Raw genomic sequence first — 19629 nt, 5'->3', positions numbered from 1 at the left:
TAATAACATATATCTCCTAGTTAGGAAAGGGTTCTCTAGTATAGCAAATAGGGAGTGGCTTCATGGAACATAGAACTCTGAGAGGTATTTCGGGGTTGTACTATAGCTTCGTTTTTAAGGAAAACGTTTCAGTGCGTGTCAGGATGGCCAAGTGTTCTATGACGTCAGATTTAAGCTCTCATTCTCGTATGAGGGCGTGGGTTCGAACCCCACTTCTGACAACGAATTGTTTCATTTTAATAACAAATATATCATACTCAGGCAAGGGTTCTCTAGTTTGGTAACTAGGGAGTGGCTTCATGGAGCATAGAACTCTGAGAGGTATTTCGAGGTTGTACTACAGCTTCATTTTCAAGGAAAACGACTCAAAGTGTGTCAGGATGGCCGAGTGGTCTAAGACGTCAGATTTAAGCTCTGATCCTCGTATGCGGGCGTGGGTTCGAACCACACTTTTGACCACGAATTGTTTTATTTTAATAACATATATCTCCTAGTCAGGAAAGGGTTCTCTAGTATGGCAACTAGGGAGTGGCTTCATGGAGCATAGAATTCTGAGAGGTATTTCGGGGTTGTACTATAGCTTCATTTTCAAGGAAAACGTTTAAGAGCGTGTCAGGATGGCCAAGTGGTCTAAGGCGTCAGATTTAAGCTCTGATCCTCGTATGAGGGCGTGGGTTCGAACCCCACTTCTGACAACGAATTGTTTCATTTTAATAACATATATATCATACTCAGGCAAGGGTTCTCTAGTTTGGCAACTAGGGAGGGACTTTAGGGAGCATAGAACTTTGAGAGGTATTTCGGGGTTGTACTATAGCTTCATTTTCAAGGAAAACGATTCAGAGCGTGTCAGGATGGCCGAGTGGTCTAAGGCGTCAGATTTAAGCTCTGATCCTCGTATGAGGGCGTGTTTTTGAACCCCCCTTCTGACCACGAATTGTTTTATTTTAATAACATATATATCATACTCAGGCAAGGGTTCTCCAGTTTGGCAACTAGGGAGGGACTTTAAGGAGCATCGAACTTTGAGAGGTATTTCGGGGTTGTACTATATTTTCATTTTCAAGGAAAACGAGACAGAGCGTGTCAGGATGGCCGAGTGGTCTAAGGCTTCAGATTTAAGCTCTGATCCCCGTATGAGGGCGTGGGTTCGAACCACACTTTTGACCACGAATTGTTTCATTTTAATAACATATATCTCCTAGTTAGGAAAGGGTTCTCTAGTATAGCAAATAGGGAGTGGCTTCATGGAACATAGAACTCAGAGAGGTATTTCGGGGTTGTACTATAGCTTCATTTTCAAGGAAAACGTTTAAGAGCGTGTCAGGATGGCCAAGTGGTCTAAGGCGTCAGATTTAAGCTCTGATCCCCGTATGAGGGCGTGGGTTCGAACCACACTTTTGACAACGAGTTATTTCATTTTAATAAAATATATCTCATACTCAGGAAAGGTTTCTCTAGTATGGCAACTAGGGAGTGGCTTCTTGGAGCATAGAACTCAGAGAGGTATTTCGGGGTTGTACTATAGCTTCTATTTAAGGAAAACATTTCAGTGCGTGTCAGGATGGCCGAGTGGTCTAAGACGTCAGATTTAAGCTCTGATCCTCGTATGAGGGCGTGGGTTCGAACCACACTTTTGACCACGAATTGTTTTATTTTAATAACATATATCTCCTAGTCAGGAAAGGGTTCTCTAGTATGGCAACTAGGGAGTGGCTTCATGGAGCATAGAACTCTGAGAGGTATTTCGGGGTTGTACTATAGCTTCGTTTTTAAGGAAAACGTTTCAGTGCGTGTCAGGATGGCCAAGTGTTCTATGACGTAAGATTTAAGCTCTCATTCTCGTATGAGGGCGTGGGTTCGAACCCCACTTCTGACAAAGAATTGTTTCATTTAATATCATACTCAGGAAAGGGTTCTCTAGTTTGGCAACTAGGGAGTGGCTTTATGGAGCATAGAACTCTGAGAGGTATTTCGGGGTTGTACTACAGCTTCATTTTCAAGGTAAACGAATCAGAGCGTGTCAGGATGGGCGAGTGGTCTAAGGCGTCAGATTTAAGCTCTGATCCCCGTATGAGGGCGTGGGTTCGAACCAAACTTCAGACAACGAGTTATTTCATTTTAAAATAATATATCTCATACTCAGGAAAGGGTTCTCTAGTATGGCAACTAGGGAGTGGCTTCATGGAGCATAGAACTCTGAGAGGTATTTCGGGGTTGTACTATAGCTTCGTTTTTAAGGAAAACGTTTCAGTGCGTGTCAGGATGGCCGAGTGGTCTATGACGTCAGATTTAAGCTCTCATTCTCGTATGAGGGCGTGGGTTCGAACCCCACTTCTGACAACGAATTGTTTCATTTTAATATCATACTCAGGAAAGGGTTCTCCAGTTTGGCAACTAGGGAGGGACTTTAGGGAGCATAGAACTCTCAGAGGTATTTCGGGGTTGTACTACAGCTTCATTTTCAAGGAAAACGACTCAAAGCGTGTCAGGATGGCCGAGTGGTCTAAGGCGTCAGATTTAAGCTCTGATCCCCGTATGAGGGCGTGGGTTGGAACCACACTTCTGACAACAAGTTATTTCATTTAAATAAAATATATCTCATACTCAGGAAAGGGTTCTCTAGTATGGCAACTAGGGAGTGGCTTCATGGAGCATAGAACTCAGAGAGGTATTTCGGGGTTGTACTATAGCTTCTATTTAAGGAAAACGTTTCAGTGCGTGTCAGGATGGCTGAGTGGTCTAAGACGTCAGATTTAAGCTCTGATCCTCGTATGAGGGCTTGGGTTCGAACCCCACTTCTGACAACGAATTGTTTCATTTTAATAACATACATATCATACTCAGGAAAGGGTTCTCTAGTTTGGCAACTAGGGACTGGCTTCATGGAGCATAGAACTGAGAGAGGTATTTCGGGGGGGGGGGAAACGTTTAAGAGCGTGTCAGGATGGCCGAGTGGTCTAAGACGTCAGATTTAAGCTCTGATCCTCGTATGAGGGCGTGGGTTCGAACCACACTTTTGACCACGAATTGTTTTATTTTAATAACATATATATCCTAGTCAGGAAAGGGTTCTCTAGTATGGCAACTAGGGAGTGGCTTCATGGAGCATAGAACTCAGAGAGGTATTTCGGGGTTGTACTATAGCTTCATTTTCAAGGAAAACGTTTAAGAGCGTGTCAGGATGGCCAAGTGGTCTAAGGCGTCAGATTTAAGCTCTGATCCCCGTATGAGGGCGTGGGTTCGAACCACACTTTTGACAACGAGTTATTTCATTTTAATAAAATATATCTCATACTCAGGAAAGGTTTCTCTAGTATGGCAACTATTGAGTGGCTTCTTGGAGCATAGAACTCAGAGAGGTATTTCGGGGTTGTACTATAGCTTCTATTTAAGGAAAACATTTCAGTGCGTGTCACGATGGCCGAGTGGTCTAAGACGTCAGATTTAAGCTCTGATCCCCGTATGAGGGCGTGGGTTCGAACCACACTTCTGACAACGAGTTATTTCATTTTAATAAAATATATCTCATACTCAGGAAAGGGTTCTCTAGTATGGCAACTAGGGAGTGGCTTCATGGAGCATAGAACTCTGAGAGGTATTTCGGGGTTGTACTATAGCTTCGTTTTCAAGGAAAACGTTCAAGAGCGTGTCAGGATGGCCGATTGGTCTAAGGCGTCAGATTTAAGCTCTGATCCTCGTATGAGGGCGTGGGTTCGAACCCCACTTCTTACAACGAATTGTTTTATTTTAATAACATATATATCATACTCAGGCAAGGGTTCGCCAGTTTGGCAACTAGGGAGGGACTTTAAGGAGCATCTAACTTTGAGAGGTATTTCGGGGTTGTACTATATTTTCATTTTCAAGGAAAACGAGACAGAGCGTGTCAGGATGGCCGAGTGGTCTAAGGCGTCAGATTTAAGCTCTGATCCCCGTATGAGGGCGTGGGTTCGAACCACACTTTTGACCACGAATTGTTTCATTTTAATAACATATATCTCCTAGTCAGGAAAGGGTTCTCTAGTATGGCAACTAGGGAGTGGCTTCATGGAGCATAGAACTCTGAGAGGTATTTCGGGGTTGTACTATAGCTTCATTTTCAAGGAAAACGTTTCAGAGCGTGTCAGGATGGCCGAGTGGTCTAAGGTGTCAGATTTAAGCTCTGATCCTCGTATGAGGGCGTGGGTTCGAACCCCACTTCTGACAACGAATTGTTTCATTTTAATATCATACTCAGGAAAAGGTTCTCTAGTTTGGCAACTGCGGAGGGACTTTATGGAGCATAGAACTTTGAGAGGTATTTCGGGGTTGTACTATAGCTTCATTTTCAAGGAAAACGTTTCAGTGCGTGTCAGGATGGCCGAGTGGTCTAAGGCGTCAGATTTCAGCTCTGATCCTCGTATGAGGGCGTGGGTTCGAACCCCACTTCTGACAACCAATTGTTTCATTTTAATAACATACATATCATACTCAGGAAAGGGTTCTCTAGTATGGCAACTAGGGAGTGGCTTCATGGAGCATAGAACTATGAGAGGTATTTCGGGGTTGTACTATAGCTTCATTTTCAAGGAAAACGTTTCATTGCGTGTCAGGATGGCCGAGTGGTCTAAGGCGTCAGATTTAAGCTCTGATCCTCGTATGAGGGCGTGGGTTCGAACCCCACTTCTGACAACGAATTGTTTCATTTAATATCATACTTAGGGAAGGGTTCTCTAGTTTGGCAACTAGGGAGGGACTTTATGGAGCATAGAACTTTGAGAGGTATTTCGGGGTTGTACTATAGCTTCATTTTCAAGGAAAACGATTCAGAGCGTGTCAGGATGGCCGAGTGGTCTAAGACGTCAGATTTAAGCTCTGATCCTCGTATGAGGGCGTGGGTTCGAACCTCACTTCTGACAACGAATTGTTTCATTTTAATAACATATATCTCCTAGTTAGGAAAGGGTTCTCTAGTATAGCAAATAGGGAGTGGCTTCATGGAACATAGAACTCTGAGAGGTATTTCGGGGTTGTACTATAGCTTTATTTTCAAGGAAAACGTTCCAGAGAGTGTCAGGATGGCCGAGTGGTCTAAGGTGTCAGATTTAAGCTCTGATCCTCGTATGAGGGCGTGGGTTCGAACCCCACTTCTGACAACGAATTGTTTCATTTTAATATCATACTCAGGAAAAGGTTCTCTAGTTTGGCAACTACGGAGGGACTTTATGGAGCATAGAACTCTGAGAGGTATTTCGGGGTTGTACTACAGCTTCATTTTCAAGGAAAACGACTCAAAGTGTGTCAGGATGGCCGAGTGGTCTAAGGCGTCAGATTTAAGCTCTGATCCCCGTATGAGGGCGTGGGTTCGAACCACACTTCTGACAACGAGTTATTTCATTTTAATAAAATATATCTCATACTCAGGAAAGGGTTCTCTAGTATGGCAACTAGGGAGTGGCTTCATGGACCATAGAACTCAGAGAGGTATTTCGGGGTTGTACTATAGCTTCTATTTAAGGAAAACATTTCAGTGCGTGTCAGGATGGCCGAGTGGTCTAAGACGTCAGATTTAAGCTCTGATCCTCGTATGAGGGCGTGGGTTCGAACCACACTTTTGACCACGAATTGTTTTATTTTAATAACATATATATCCTAGTCAGGAAAGGGTTCTCTAGTATGGCAACTAGGGAGTGGCTTCATGGAGCATAGAACTCAGAGAGGTATTTCGGGGTTGTACTACAGCTTCATTTTCAAGGAAAACGTTTAAGAGCGTGTCAGGATGGCCGAGTGGTCTAAGACGTCAGATTTAAGCTCTGATCCCCGTATGAGGGCGTGGGTTCGAACCAAACTTCTGACAACGAGTTATTTCATTTTAATAAAATATATCTCATACTCAGGAAAGGGTTCTCTAGTATGGCAACTAGGGAGTGGCTTCATGGAGCATAGAGCTCTGAGAGGTATTTCGGGGTTGTACTAAAGCTTCGTTTTTAAGGAAAACGTTTCAGTGCGTGTCAGGATGGCCGAGTGGTCTATGACGTCAGATTTAAGCTCTCATTCTCGTATGAGGGCGTGGGTTCGAACCCCACTTCTGACAACGAATTGTTTCATTTTAATATCATACTCAGGAAAGGGTTCTCCAGTTTGGCAACTAGGGAGGGACTTTAGGGAGCATAGAACTCTCAGAGGTATTTCGGGGTTGTACTACAGCTTCATTTTCAAGGAAAACGACTCAAAGCGTGTCAGGATGGCCGAGTGGTCTAAGGCGTCAGATTTAAGCTCTGATCCTCGTATGAGGGCGTGGGTTCGAACCCCACTTCTGACAACGAATTGTTTCATTTAATATCATACTTAGGGAAGGGTTCTCTAGTTTGGCAACTAGGGAGGGACTTTATGGAGCATAGAACTTTGAGAGGTATTTCGGGGTTGTACTATAGCTTCATTTTCAAGGAAAACGATTCAGAGCGTGTCAGGATGGCCGAGTGGTCTAAGACGTCAGATTTAAGCTCTGATCCTCGTATGAGGGCGTGGGTTCGAACCTCACTTCTGACAACGAATTGTTTCATTTTAATAACATATATCTCCTAGTTAGGAAAGGGTTCTCTAGTATAGCAAATAGGGAGTGGCTTCATGGAACATAGAACTCTGAGAGGTATTTCGGGGTTGTACTATAGCTTTATTTTCAAGGAAAACGTTCCAGAGAGTGTCAGGATGGCCGAGTGGTCTAAGGTGTCAGATTTAAGCTCTGATCCTCGTATGAGGGCGTGGGTTCGAACCCCACTTCTGACAACGAATTGTTTCATTTTAATATCATACTCAGGAAAAGGTTCTCTAGTTTGGCAACTACGGAGGGACTTTATGGAGCATAGAACTCTGAGAGGTATTTCGGGGTTGTACTACAGCTTCATTTTCAAGGAAAACGACTCAAAGTGTGTCAGGATGGCCGAGTGGTCTAAGGCGTCAGATTTAAGCTCTGATCCCCGTATGAGGGCGTGGGTTCGAACCACACTTCTGACAACGAGTTATTTCATTTTAATAAAATATATCTCATACTCAGGAAAGGGTTCTCTAGTATGGCAACTAGGGAGTGGCTTCATGGACCATAGAACTCAGAGAGGTATTTCGGGGTTGTACTATAGCTTCTATTTAAGGAAAACATTTCAGTGCGTGTCAGGATGGCCGAGTGGTCTAAGACGTCAGATTTAAGCTCTGATCCTCGTATGAGGGCGTGGGTTCGAACCACACTTTTGACCACGAATTGTTTTATTTTAATAACATATATATCCTAGTCAGGAAAGGGTTCTCTAGTATGGCAACTAGGGAGTGGCTTCATGGAGCATAGAACTCAGAGAGGTATTTCGGGGTTGTACTACAGCTTCATTTTCAAGGAAAACGTTTAAGAGCGTGTCAGGATGGCCGAGTGGTCTAAGACGTCAGATTTAAGCTCTGATCCCCGTATGAGGGCGTGGGTTCGAACCAAACTTCTGACAACGAGTTATTTCATTTTAATAAAATATATCTCATACTCAGGAAAGGGTTCTCTAGTATGGCAACTAGGGAGTGGCTTCATGGAGCATAGAGCTCTGAGAGGTATTTCGGGGTTGTACTAAAGCTTCGTTTTTAAGGAAAACGTTTCAGTGCGTGTCAGGATGGCCGAGTGGTCTATGACGTCAGATTTAAGCTCTCATTCTCGTATGAGGGCGTGGGTTCGAACCCCACTTCTGACAACGAATTGTTTCATTTTAATATCATACTCAGGAAAGGGTTCTCCAGTTTGGCAACTAGGGAGGGACTTTAGGGAGCATAGAACTCTCAGAGGTATTTCGGGGTTGTACTACAGCTTCATTTTCAAGGAAAACGACTCAAAGCGTGTCAGGATGGCCGAGTGGTCTAAGGCGTCAGATTTAAGCTCTGATCCCCGTATGATGGCGTGGGTTGGAACCACACTTCTGACAACAAGTTATTTCATTTTAATAAAATATATCTCATACTCAGGAAAGGGTTCTCTAGTATGGCAACTAGGGAGTGGCTTCATGGAGCATAGAACTCAGAGAGGTATTTCGGGGTTGTACTATAGCTTCTATTTAAGGAAAACGTTTCAGTGCGTGTCAGGATGGCCGAGTGGTCTATGACGTCAGATTTAAGCTCTCATTCTCGTATGAGGGGGTGGGTTCGATCCCCACTTCTGACAAGGAATTGTTTCATTTTAATACCATACTCAGGAAAGGGTTCTCTAGTTTGGCAACTAGGGAGGGACTTTAGGGAGCATAGAACTCTGAGAGGTATTTCGTGGTTGTACTACAGCTTCATTTTCAAGGAAAACGACTCAAAGCGTGTCAGGATGGCCGAGTGGTCTAAGGCGTCAGATTTAAGCTCTGATCCCCGTATGAGGGTGTGGGTTCGAACCACACTTCTGACAATCAGTTATTTCATTTTAATAAAATATATCTCATATTCAGGAAAGGGTTCTCTAGTATGGCAACTAGGGAGTGGCTTCATGGAGCATAGAACTCAGAGAGGTTTTTCGGGGTTGTACTATAGCTTCATTTTTAAGGAAAACGTTTCAGGGCGTGTCAGGATGGCCGAGTGGTCTAAGACGTCAGATTTAAGATCTGATACTCCTATGAGAGCGTGGGTTCGAACCACACTTTTGACCACGAATTGCTTTATTTTAATAACATATATCTCCTAGTCAGGAAAGGGTTCTCTAGTTTGGCAACTAGGGAGGGACTTTAGGGAGCATAGAACTTTGAGAGGTATTTCGGGGTTGTACTATAGCTTCATTTTCAAGGAAAACGATTAAGAGCGTGTCAGGATGGCCGAGTGGTCTAAGGCGTCAGATTTAAGCTCTGATCCTCGTATGAGGGCGTGGGTTCGAACCCCACTTCTGACAACGAATTGTTTTATTTTAATAACATATATATCATACTCAGGCAAGGGTTCTCCAGTTTGGCAACTAGGGAGGGACTTTAAGGAGCATCGAACTTTGAGAGGTATTTCGGGGTTGTACTATAGCTTCATTTTCAAGGAAAACGAGACAGAGGGTGTCAGGATGGCCGAGTGGTCTTAGGCGTCAGATTTAAGCTCTGATCCCCGTATAAGGGCGTGGGTTCGAACCAAACTTCTGACAACGAGTTATTTCATTTTAAAATAATATATCCCATACTCAGGAAAGGGTTCTCTAGTATGGCAACTAGGGAGTGGCTTCATGGAGCATAGAACTCTGAGAGGTATTTCGGGGTTGTACTATAGCTTCGTTTTCAAGGAAAACGATTCAGAGCGTGTCAGGATGGCCGAGTGGTCTAAGGCGTCAGATTTAAGCTCTGATCCTCGTATGAGGGCGTGGGTTCGAAGCCCACTTTCAACAACGAATTGTTTCAGTTTAATAACATACATATCATACTCAGGAAAGGGTTCTCTAGTTTGGCAACTAGGGAGTGGCTTTATGGAGCATAGAACTCAGAGTGCTATTTCGGGGTTGTAATATAGCTTCATTTTTAAGGAAAACGTTTCAGTGCGTGTCAGGATGGCCGAGTGGTCTAAGGCGTCAGATTTAAGCTCTGATCCCCGTATGAGGGCGTGGGTTCGAACCACACTTTTGACCACGAATTGTTTCATTTTAATAACATATATCTCCTAGTCAGGAAAGGGTTCTCTAGTATGGCAACTAGGGAGTGGCTTCATGGAGCATAGAACTCTGAGAGGTATTTCGGGGTTGTACTATAGCTTCATTTTCAAGGAAAACGTTTCAGAGCGTGTCAGGATGGCCAAGTGGTCTAAGGCGTCAGATTTAAGCTCTGATCCTCGTATGAGGGCGTGGGTTCGAACCCCACTTCTGACAACGAATTGTTTCATTTTAATATCATACTCAGGAAAAGGTTCTCTAGTTTGGCAACTGCGGAGGGACTTTATGGAGCATAGAACTTTGAGAGGTATTTCGGGGTTTTACTATAGCTTCTTTTCAAGGAAAACGTTTCAGTGCGTGTCAGGATGGCCGAGTGGTCTAAGGCGTCAGATTTAAGCTCTGATCCTCGTATGAGGGCGTGGGTTCGAACCCCACTTCTGACAACGAATTGTTTCATTTTAATAACATACATATCATACTCAGGAAAGGGTTCTCTAGTATGGCAACTAGGGAGTGGCTTCATGGAGCATAGAACTATGTGAGGTTTTTCGGGGTTGTACTATAGCTTCATTTTTAAGGAAAACGTTTCAGTGCGTGTCAGGATGGCCGAGTGGTCTAAGACGTCAGATTTAAGCTCTGATACTCGTATGAGGGCGTGGGTTCGAACCCCACTTCTGACAACGAATTGTTTCATTTTAATAACAAATATATCATACTCAGGCAAGGGTTCTCTAGTTTGGTAACTAGGGAGTGGCTTCATGGAGCATAGAACTCTGAGAGGTATTTCGAGGTTGTACTACAGCTTCATTTTCAAGGAAAACGACTCAAAGTGTGTCAGGATGGCCGAGTGGTCTAAGGCGTCAGATTTAAGCTCTGATCCCCGTATGAGGGCGTGGGTTCGAACCACACTTCTGACAACGAGTTATTTCATTTTAATAAAATATATCTCATACTCAGGAAAGGGTTCTCTAGTATGGCAACTAGGGAGTGGCTTCATGGAGCATAGAAGTCTGAGAGGTATTTCGGGGTTGTACTATAGCTTCATTTTTAAGGAAAACGTTTCAGTCCGTGTCAGGATGGCCAAGTGGTCTAAGGCGTCAGATTTAAGCTCTGATCCCCGTATGAGGGCGTGGGTTCGAACCACACTTCTGACAACGAGTTATTTCATTTTAATAAAATATATCTCATACTCAGGAAAGGGTTCTCTAGTATGGCAACTAGGGAGTGGCTTCATGGAGCATAGAACTCTGAGAGGTATTTCGGGGTTGTACTATAGCTTCGTTTTTAAGGAAAACGTTTCAGTGCGTGTCAGGATGGCCAAGTCTTCTATGACGTCAGATTTAAGCTCTCATTCTCGTATGAGGGCGTGGGTTCGAACCCCACTTCTGACAACGAATTGTTTCATATAATATCATACTCAGGAAAGGGTTCTCTAGTTTTGCAACTAGGGAGTGGCTTTATGGAGCATAGAACTCTGAGAGGTATTTCGGGGTTGTACTACAGCTTCATTTTCAAGGTAAACGAATCAGAGCGTGTCAGGATGGGCGAGTGGTCTAAGGCGTCAGATTTAAGCTCTGATCCCCGTATGAGGGCGTGGGTTCGAACCAAACTTCTGACAACGAGTTATTTCATTTTAAAATAATATATCTCATACTCAGGAAAGGGTTCTCTAGTATGGCAACTAGGGAGTGGCTTCATGGAGCATAGAACTCTGAGAGGTATTTCGGGGTTGTACTATAGCTTCGTTTTTAAGGAAAACGTTTCAGTGCGTGTCAGGATGGCCGAGTGGTCTATGACGTCAGATTTAAGCTCTCATTCTCGTATGAGGGCGTGGGTTCGAACCCCACTTCTGACAACGAATTGTTTCATTTTAATATCATACTCAGGAAAGGGTTCTCCAGTTTGGCAACTAGGGAGGGACTTTAGGGAGCATAGAACTCTCAGAGGTATTTCGGGGTTGTACTACAGCTTCATTTTCAAGGAAAACGACTCAAAGCGTGTCAGGATGGCCGAGTGGTCTAAGGCGTCAGATTTAAGCTCTGATCCCCGTATGATGGCGTGGGTTGGAACCACACTTCTGACAACAATTATTTCATTTTAATAAAATATATCTCATACTCAGGAAAGGGTTCTCTAGTATGGCAACTAGGGAGTGGCTTCATGGAGCATAGAACTCAGAGAGGTATTTCGGGGTTGTACTATAGCTTCTATTTAAGGAAAACGTTTCAGTGCGTGTCAGGATGGCCGAGTGGTCTATGACGTCAGATTTAAGCTCAAATCCTCGTATGAGGGCGTGGGTTCGAACCACACTTTTGACCACGAATTGTTTTATTTTAATAACATATATCTCCTAGTCAGGAAAGGGTTCTCTAGTATGGCAACTAGGGAGTGGCTTCATGGAGCATAGAACTCTGAGAGGTATTTCGGGGTTGTACTATAGCTTCGTTTTCAAGGAAAACGTTCAAGAGCGTGTCAGGATGGCCAAGTGGTCTAAGACGTCAGATTTAAGCTCTGATCCTTGTATGAGGGCGTGGGTTCGAACCCCACTTCTGACAACGAATTGTTTCATTTTAATAACATACATATCATACTCAGGAAAGGGTTCTCTAGTTTGGCAACTAGGGACTGGCTTCATGGAGCATAGAACTGAGAGAGGTATTTCGGGGGGGGAAACGTTTAAGAGCGTGTCAGGATGGCCGAGTGGTCTAAGACGTCAGATTTAAGCTCTGATCCTCGTATGAGGGCGTGGGTTCGAACCACACTTTGACCACGAATTGTTTTATTTTAATAACATATATATCCTAGTCAGGAAAGGGTTCTCTAGTATGGCAACTAGGGAGTGGCTTCATGGAGCATAGAACTCAGAGAGGTATTTCGGGGTTGTACTATAGCTTCATTTTCAAGGAAAACGTTTAAGAGCGTGTCAGGATGGCCAAGTGGTCTAAGGCGTCAGATTTAAGCTCTGATCCCCGTATGAGGGCGTGGGTTCGAACCACACTTTTGACAACGAGTTATTTCATTTTAATAAAATATATCTCATACTCAGGAAAGGTTTCTCTAGTATGGCAACTAGGGAGTGGCTTCTTGGAGCATAGAACTCAGAGAGGTATTTCGGGGTTGTACTATAGCTTCTATTTAAGGAAAACATTTCAGTGCGTGTCAGGATGGCCGAGTGGTCTAAGACGTCAGATTTAAGCTCTGATCCTCGTATGAGGGCGTGGGTTCGAACCACACTTTTGACCACGAATTGTTTTATTTTAATAACATATATCTCCTAGTCAGGAAAGGGTTCTCTAGTATGGCAACTAGGGAGTGGCTTCATGGAGCATAGAACTCTGAGAGGTATTTCGGGGTTGTACTATAGCTTCGTTTTTAAGGAAAACGTTTCAGTGCGTGTCAGGATGGCCAAGTGTTCTATGACGTAAGATTTAAGCTCTCATTCTCGTATGAGGGCGTGGGTTCGAACCCCACTTCTGACAAAGAATTGTTTCATTTAATATCATACTCAGGAAAGGGTTCTCTAGTTTGGCAACTAGGGAGTGGCTTTATGGAGCATAGAACTCTGAGAGGTATTTCGGGGTTGTACTACAGCTTCATTTTCAAGGTAAACGAATCAGAGCGTGTCAGGATGGGCGAGTGGTCTAAGGCGTCAGATTTAAGCTCTGATCCCCGTATGAGGGCGTGGGTTCGAACCAAACTTCAGACAACGAGTTATTTCATTTTAAAATAATATATCTCATACTCAGGAAAGGGTTCTCTAGTATGGCAACTAGGGAGTGGCTTCATGGAGCATAGAACTCTGAGAGGTATTTCGGGGTTGTACTATAGCTTCGTTTTTAAGGAAAACGTTTCAGTGCGTGTCAGGATGGCCGAGTGGTCTATGACGTCAAATTTAAGCTCTCATTCTCGTATGAGGGCGTGGGTTCGAACCCCACTTCTGACAACGAATTGTTTCATTTTAATATCATACTCAGGAAAGGGTTCTCCAGTTTGGCAACTAGGGAGGGACTTTAGGGAGCATAGAACTCTCAGAGGTATTTCGGGGTTGTACTACAGCTTCATTTTCAAGGAAAACGACTCAAAGCGTGTCAGGATGGCCGAGTGGTCTAAGGCGTCAGATTTAAGCTCTGATCCCCGTATGAGGGCGTGGGTTGGAACCACACTTCTGACAACAAGTTATTTCATTTAAATAAAATATATCTCATACTCAGGAAAGGGTTCTCTAGTATGGCAACTAGGGAGTGGCTTCATGGAGCATAGAACTCAGAGAGGTATTTCGGGGTTGTACTATAGCTTCTATTTAAGGAAAACGTTTCAGTGCGTGTCAGGATGGCCGAGTGGTCTAAGACGTCAGATTTAAGCTCAAATCCTCGTATGAGGGCGTGGGTTCGGACCACACTTTTGACCACGAATTGTTTTATTTTAATAACATATATCTCCTAGTCAGGAAAGGGTTCTCTAGTATGGCAACTAGGGAGTGGCTTCATGGAGCATAGAACTCTGAGAGGTATTTCGGGGTTGTACTATAGCTTCGTTTTCAAGGAAAACGTTCAAGAGCGTGTCAGGATGGCCAAGTGGTCTAAGACTTCAGATTTAAGCTCTGATCCTCGTATGAGGGCTTGGGTTCGAACCCCACTTCTGACAACGAATTGTTTCATTTTAATAACATACATATCATACTCAGGAAAGGGTTCTCTAGTTTGGCAACTAGGGACTGGCTTCATGGAGCATAGAACTGAGAGAGGTATTTCGGGGGGGGGGGAAACGTTTAAGAGCGTGTCAGGATGGCCGAGTGGTCTAAGACGTCAGATTTAAGCTTTGATCCTCGTATGAGGGCGTGGGTTCGAACCACACTTTTGACCACGAATTGTTTTATTTTAATAACATATATATCCTAGTCAGGAAAGGGTTCTCTAGTATGGCAACTAGGGAGTGGCTTCATGGAGCATAGAACTCAGAGAGGTATTTCGGGGTTGTACTATAGCTTCATTTTCAAGGAAAACGTTTAAGAGCGTGACAGGATGGCCAAGTGGTCTAAGGCGTCAGATTTAAGCTCTGATCCCCGTATGAGGGCGTGGGTTCGAACCACACTTTTGACAAGGAGTTATTTCATTTTAATAAAATATATCTCATACTCAGGAAAGGTTTCTCTAGTATGGCAACTAGGGAGTGGCTTCTTGGAGCATAGAACTCAGAGAGGTATTTCGGGGTTGTACTATAGCTTCTATTTAAGGAAAACATTTCAGTGCGTGTCAGGATGGCCGAGTGGTCTAAGACGTCAGATTTAAGCTCTGATCCCCGTATGAGGGCGTGGGTTCGAACCACACTTCTGACAACGAGTTATTTCATTTTAATAAAATATATCTCATACTCAGGAAAGGGTTCTCTAGTATGGCAACTAGGGAGTGGCTTCATGGAGCATAGAACTCAGAGAGGTATTTCGGGGTTGTACTATAGCTTCATTTTTGAGGAAAACGTTTCAGTGCGTGTCAGGATGGCCGAGTGGTCTAAGACGTCAGATTTAAGCTCTCATTCTCGTATGAGGGCGTGGGTTCGAACCCCACTTCTGGCAACGAATTGCTTCATTTAATATCATACTTAGGAAAGGGTTCTCTAGTTTGGCAACTAGGGAGGGACTTTATGGAGCATAGAACTTTGAGAGGCATTTCGGGGTTGTACTATAGCTTCATTTTAAAGGAAAACGATTCAGAGCGTGTCAGGATGGCTGAGTGGTCTAAGACGTCAGATTTAAGCTCTGATCCTCGTATGAGGGCGTGGGTTCGAACCACACTTTTGACCACGAATCGTTTCATTTTAATAACATATATCTCCTAGTTAGGAAAGGGTTCTCTAGTATAGCAAATAGGGAGTGGCTTCATGGAACATAGAACTCTGAGAGGTATTTCGGGGTTGTACTATAGCTTCGTTTTTAAGGAAAACGTTTCAGTGCGTGTCAGGATGGCCAAGTGTTCTATGACGTCAGATTTAAGCTCTCATTCTCGTATGAGGGCGTGGGTTCGAACCCCACTTCTGACAACGAATTGTTTCATTTTAATAACAAATATATCATACTCAGGCAAGGGTTCTCTAGTTTGGTAACTAGGGAGTGGCTTCATGGAGCATAGAACTCTGAGAGGTATTTCGAGGTTGTACTACAGCTTCATTTTCAAGGAAAACGACTCAAAGTGTGTCAGGATGGCCGAGTGGTCTAAGACGTCAGATTTAAGCTCTGATCCTCGTATGAGGGCGTGGGTTCGAACCACACTTTTGACCACGAATTGTTTTATTTTAATAACATATATCTCCTAGTCAGGAAAGGGTTCTCTAGTATGGCAACTAGGGAGTGGCTTCATGGAGCATAGAATTCTGAGAGGTATTTCGGGGTTGTACTATAGCTTCATTTTCAAGGAAAACGTTTAAGAGCGTGTCAGGATGGCCAAGTGGTCTAAGGCGTCAGATTTAAGCTCTGATCCTCGTATGAGGGCGTGGGTTCGAACCCCACTTCTGACAACGAATTGTTTCATTTTAATAACATATATATCATACTCAGGCAAGGGTTCTCTAGTTTGGCAACTAGGGAGGGACTTTAGGGAGCATAGAACTTTGAGAGGTATTTCGGGGTTGTACTATAGCTTCATTTTCAAGGAAAACGATTCAGAGCGTGTCAGGATGGCCGAGTGGTCTAAGGCGTCAGATTTAAGCTCTGATCCTCGTATGAGGGCGTGGGTTCGAACCCCCCTTCTGACAACGAATTGTTTTATTTTAATAACATATATATCATACTCAGGCAAGGGTTCTCCAGTTTGGCAACTAGGGAGGGACTTTAAGGAGCATCGAACTTTGAGAGGTATTTCGGGGTTGTACTATATTTTCATTTTCAAGGAAAACGAGACAGAGCGTGTCAGGATGGCCGAGTGGTCTAAGGCTTCAGATTTAAGCTCTGATCCCCGTATGAGGGCGTGGGTTCGAACCACACTTTTGACCACGAATTGTTTCATTTTAATAACATATATCTCCTAGTTAGGAAAGGGTTCTCTAGTATAGCAAATAGGGAGTGGCTTCATGGAACATAGAACTCAGAGAGGTATTTCGGGGTTGTACTATAGCTTCATTTTCAAGGAAAACGTTTAAGAGCGTGTCAGGATGGCCAAGTGGTCTAAGGCGTCAGATTTAAGCTCTGATCCCCGTATGAGGGCGTGGGTTCGAACCACACTTTTGACAACGAGTTATTTCATTTTAATAAAATATATCTCATACTCAGGAAAGGTTTCTCTAGTATGGCAACTAGGGAGTGGCTTCTTGGAGCATAGAACTCAGAGAGGTATTTCGGGGTTGTACTATAGCTTCTATTTAAGGAAAACATTTCAGTGCGTGTCAGGATGGCCGAGTGGTCTAAGACGTCAGATTTAAGCTCTGATCCTCGTATGAGGGCGTGGGTTCGAACCACACTTTTGACCACGAATTGTTTTATTTTAATAACATATATCTCCTAGTCAGGAAAGGGTTCTCTAGTATGGCAACTAGGGAGTGGCTTCATGGAGCATAGAACTCTGAGAGGTATTTCGGGGTTGTACTATAGCTTCGTTTTTAAGGAAAACGTTTCAGTGCGTGTCAGGATGGCCAAGTGTTCTATGACGTAAGATTTAAGCTCTCATTCTCGTATGAGGGCGTGGGTTCGAACCCCACTTCTGACAAAGAATTGTTTCATTTAATATCATACTCAGGAAAGGGTTCTCTAGTTTGGCAACTAGGGAGTGGCTTTATGGAGCATAGAACTCTGAGAGGTATTTCGGGGTTGTACTACAGCTTCATTTTCAAGGTAAACGAATCAGAGCGTGTCAGGATGGGCGAGTGGTCTAAGGCGTCAGATTTAAGCTCTGATCCCCGTATGAGGGCGTGGGTTCGAACCAAACTTCAGACAACGAGTTATTTCATTTTAAAATAATATATCTCATACTCAGGAAAGGGTTCTCTAGTATGGCAACTAGGGAGTGGCTTCATGGAGCATAGAACTCTGAGAGGTATTTCGGGGTTGTACTATAGCTTCGTTTTTAAGGAAAACGTTTCAGTGCGTGTCAGGATGGCCGAGTGGTCTATGACGTCAGATTTAAGCTCTCATTCTCGTATGAGGGCGTGGGTTCGAACCCCACTTCTGACAACGAATTGTTTCATTTTAATATCATACTCAGGAAAGGGTTCTCCAGTTTGGCAACTAGGGAGGGACTTTAGGGAGCATAGAACTCTCAGAGGTATTTCGGGGTTGTACTACAGCTTCATTTTCAAGGAAAACGACTCAAAGCGTGTCAGGATGGCCGAGTGGTCTAAGGCGTCAGATTTAAGCTCTGATCCCCGTATGAGGGCGTGGGTTGGAACCACACTTCTGACAACAAGTTATTTCATTTAAATAAAATATATCTCATACTCAGGAAAGGGTTCTCTAGTATGGCAACTAGGGAGTGGCTTCATGGAGCATAGAACTCAGAGAGGTATTTCGGGGTTGTACTATAGCTTCTATTTAAGGAAAACGTTTCAGTGCGTGTCAGGATGGCCGAGTGGTCTAAGACGTCAGATTTAAGCTCAAATCCTCGTATGAGGGCGTGGGTTCGAACCACACTTTTGACCACGAATTGTTTTATTTTAATAACATATATCTCCTAGTCAGGAAAGGGTTCTCTAGTATGGCAACTAGGGAGTGGCTTCATGGAGCATAGAACTCTGAGAGGTATTTCGGGGTTGTACTATAGCTTCGTTTTCAAGGAAAACGTTCAAGAGCGTGTCAGGATGGCTGAGTGGTCTAAGACGTCAGATTTAAGCTCTGATCCTCGTATGAGGGCTTGGGTTCGAACCCCACTTCTGACAACGAATTGTTTCATTTTAATAACATACATATCATACTCAGGAAAGGGTTCTCTAGTTTGGCAACTAGGGACTGGCTTCATGGAGCATAGAACTGAGAGAGGTATTTCGGGGGGGGGAAACGTTTAAGAGCGTGTCAGGATGGCCGAGTGGTCTAAGACGTCAGATTTAAGCTCTGATCCTCGTATGAGGGCGTGGGTTCGAACCACACTTTTGACCACGAATTGTTTTATTTTAATAACATATATATCCTAGTCAGGAAAGGGTTCTCTAGTATGGCAACTAGGGAGTGGCTTCATGGAGCATAGAACTCAGAGAGGTATTTCGGGGTTGTACTATAGCTTCATTTTCAAGGAAAACGTTTAAGAGCGTGTCAGGATGGCCAAGTGGTCTAAGGCGTCAGATTTAAGCTCTGATCCCCGTATGAGGGCGTGGGTTCGAACCACACTTTTGACAACGAGTTATTTCATTTTAATAAAATATATCTCATACTCAGGAAAGGTTTCTCTAGTATGGCAACTATTGAGTGGCTTCTTGGAGCATAGAACTCAGAGAGGTATTTCGGGGTTGTACTATAGCTTCTATTTAAGGAAAACATTTCAGTGCGTGTCAGGATGGCCGAGTGGTCTAAGACGTCAGATTTAAGCTCTGATCCCCGTATGAGGGCGTGGGTTCGAACCACACTTCTGACAACGAGTTATTTCATTTTAATACAAGTTGGGAAAACCAAAATATTACCTCTCCGTGTCGAGAAGATTATATAAACTTAAGTATCCAATGAAAACGTCGACCTTTTTGCCCTCATCCTTTCCCGCGCTTTGCGCTTCCTCATTTCATCCTTACTCTCAACATTATCTTCCTCCATTTTACATACAAAAATCAAATACTCACAAAAAGAAGCGGCAAAAACCTGCTGGCCCTATACAACCACTAAATTTGACTTAATGTCCAATTTCCAACAACAATAATATACCGGTAGTTTAATTGACAACCTACTAGCATCGAAATTCTCATTAAGAATGGCTCCCGCGGATAAAAAAGGGCAATTTTCAACTAGGTGGGTGTTATCTCATTAGATTTGAAAAATATCATTTGTCTTTTTTACCAATGCCTAACCGTTTGGATTTTTTAAAGCAATCTTAGCACCAAAAAATATTTTTTGATACAAA

The 19629-nt window shown here is 43.5% G+C and overlaps 11 non-coding genes across 11 annotated transcripts; all 11 read left to right on the top strand.

Moving 5' to 3' along the window:
- Positions 1–611: 611 nt before the first annotated feature.
- On the top strand, positions 612–695 carry TRNAL-UAA (transfer RNA leucine (anticodon UAA)). Its single transcript has one exon. It is a non-coding gene; the product is annotated as a tRNA-Leu (tRNA).
- Positions 696–4125: 3430 nt separating this feature from the next.
- TRNAL-UAA (transfer RNA leucine (anticodon UAA)) lies at positions 4126–4209 on the top strand. Its single transcript has one exon. It is a non-coding gene; the product is annotated as a tRNA-Leu (tRNA).
- A 381-nt stretch (positions 4210–4590) lies between these two features.
- On the top strand, positions 4591–4674 carry TRNAL-UAA (transfer RNA leucine (anticodon UAA)). Its single transcript has one exon. It is a non-coding gene; the product is annotated as a tRNA-Leu (tRNA).
- A 380-nt stretch (positions 4675–5054) lies between these two features.
- Positions 5055–5138, top strand: TRNAL-UAA (transfer RNA leucine (anticodon UAA)). Its single transcript has one exon. It is a non-coding gene; the product is annotated as a tRNA-Leu (tRNA).
- Positions 5139–6220: 1082 nt separating this feature from the next.
- On the top strand, positions 6221–6304 carry TRNAL-UAA (transfer RNA leucine (anticodon UAA)). Its single transcript has one exon. It is a non-coding gene; the product is annotated as a tRNA-Leu (tRNA).
- Positions 6305–6684: 380 nt separating this feature from the next.
- TRNAL-UAA (transfer RNA leucine (anticodon UAA)) lies at positions 6685–6768 on the top strand. The gene has a single exon. It is a non-coding gene; the product is annotated as a tRNA-Leu (tRNA).
- Positions 6769–8788: 2020 nt separating this feature from the next.
- Positions 8789–8872, top strand: TRNAL-UAA (transfer RNA leucine (anticodon UAA)). Its single transcript has one exon. It is a non-coding gene; the product is annotated as a tRNA-Leu (tRNA).
- Positions 8873–9736: 864 nt separating this feature from the next.
- TRNAL-UAA (transfer RNA leucine (anticodon UAA)) lies at positions 9737–9820 on the top strand. Its single transcript has one exon. It is a non-coding gene; the product is annotated as a tRNA-Leu (tRNA).
- Positions 9821–9963: 143 nt separating this feature from the next.
- On the top strand, positions 9964–10047 carry TRNAL-UAA (transfer RNA leucine (anticodon UAA)). Its single transcript has one exon. It is a non-coding gene; the product is annotated as a tRNA-Leu (tRNA).
- A 5983-nt stretch (positions 10048–16030) lies between these two features.
- Positions 16031–16114, top strand: TRNAL-UAA (transfer RNA leucine (anticodon UAA)). Its single transcript has one exon. It is a non-coding gene; the product is annotated as a tRNA-Leu (tRNA).
- Positions 16115–16267: 153 nt separating this feature from the next.
- Positions 16268–16351, top strand: TRNAL-UAA (transfer RNA leucine (anticodon UAA)). Its single transcript has one exon. It is a non-coding gene; the product is annotated as a tRNA-Leu (tRNA).
- The last annotated feature ends 3278 nt before the right edge of the window (positions 16352–19629 follow it).

The sequence above is a fragment of the Phalangium opilio genome, unplaced genomic scaffold (genome assembly GCF_054372755.1).
Source record: "Phalangium opilio isolate 3A_F unplaced genomic scaffold, DU_Popi_V2 ptg000077l_1, whole genome shotgun sequence".
In the NCBI taxonomy this organism is placed as follows: domain Eukaryota; kingdom Metazoa; phylum Arthropoda; class Arachnida; order Opiliones; family Phalangiidae; genus Phalangium; species Phalangium opilio.
The sequence above is the reverse complement of the archived record's forward strand: the minus strand, read 5'-3'. Positions and strand labels throughout refer to the sequence as shown.